Below are 1,560 nucleotides of genomic sequence, written 5' to 3'. Positions count from 1 at the left end.
GGGAAAGAGGTTCGTTGGTTCGAGCGGGAGTTTGGGGGTTAATGTGGTTTGGTTTGGAGGGTGTGGTTTTGGTTGGTTGAACCATTTTAGGAGAAATGGAAGTGAGAGTCGTTGTGTTTGTCGAGGGAAATGGACAAAGAAGGGCTTGCACCGCACTAGTATGTAGTAACAGCACAGCACATTTGAGATGGTAGATACTAATAGATAGGTAGACGAACTAAAATGGAGGATGAGAGAAACTTCCTTCGCACACTTTACTTCACCCGGTGACGTCTTCTCTATTTTCCCGCCAATACCTGTACCACACCCATATCCTTTTTCTTTTTCTATTTCATTTTTTTTTAATTATATATTCAATCTCTTATGTTATGGGTTTAATTGTAATTTTAATCTAAATAATAAGTTGCTTATGTTTAAAAATTTCACAACTTGTTTTTATTTTAGAAATTTTAACTAAAAATATAAAGTTGATATATTTTAAATGATGTGATATATGATATAATGATATAAAATCATCTAAATACATTAATTATATTCCAAACAATTCACACATTCCATAGCAAAGAAGGAATGTATTGCCCCTGAATCATAAAGTACAATTAAAGTGTTACCTGCAATCTTGCAGTCTCGTTAGATCAAATTGCTAGATTGATTTCCAACTTCAGCACTCATGTAATAAATGTGTCCTTTAGCAGTAGGACGAGTAGCCCTAATTGCATCCATTGTTGGTTTCACATTCGGAGCCTTGCAAAGTGCTCTGACTTCTGGCAATTGTAACACGAAAGACTCTTAGAGGTGCAAGCATTAGCATAATGTCCCTCTTCCTCACATCGGAAACATCCAATCGTTCGTTTCAATTGTCTTCCAAAGTTTTGGTTCCCCGAGCGATTCTGACCCCTGCTGTTGTTTTGTGGTCGGTTATATGGTTTAATAACTTGTTTTCCTTTGTTGTTATGATGGTTCGCCCAACTATGCCCCCCTTGAACTAAGTTCCCTCCTCGGTTGACCTTCGTGTTCTTCATGTCCTCAACTTCTCTACATTTCTCCACTAAGACTTGAAAACGTTGAATTCCCAATGGCAAGACAAAGTCTTAAATCTCATACTTCAGCCCATTTTGGAAACGGTGACACATAGATTGTTCATCAACATCTTCACAGAAACACCTAAAATGTCTTGACAATGACTCAAACTTAGCAGCATATTCACCCACTATCATATTTCCCTGGTACAGTTTAAGAAAATCATCACCCAACTTAGTTTTGGTACTCAACGGGAAGTATTTTTCTAAAAACTTCCTTTTGAACGACTCTCAATTCACCTCCTCATGAGTTGATCCCATCAGAATCCTCGTACTTCGCCACTAATATTCAACATCCCCTAGTAGCAGATACGTAGCATAGTTGACATTCACCATGTATGACAATTAATCATTTCGAATACTTTTTCCACTTCTTGAATCCAATGGCCAGCTTTTTCTAGATTCTCATCACCCCTGAACTTTAGAGGATTGTGACGACGAAAATCTTCTAATCCCCTTGATTCAGTAGTATGAATCTCTC

The sequence above is a fragment of the Cicer arietinum genome, chromosome 1 (assembly GCF_000331145.2).
Source record: "Cicer arietinum cultivar CDC Frontier isolate Library 1 chromosome 1, Cicar.CDCFrontier_v2.0, whole genome shotgun sequence".
Classification (NCBI taxonomy): domain Eukaryota; kingdom Viridiplantae; phylum Streptophyta; class Magnoliopsida; order Fabales; family Fabaceae; genus Cicer; species Cicer arietinum.
The sequence above is the reverse complement of the archived record's forward strand: the minus strand, read 5'-3'. Positions refer to the sequence as shown.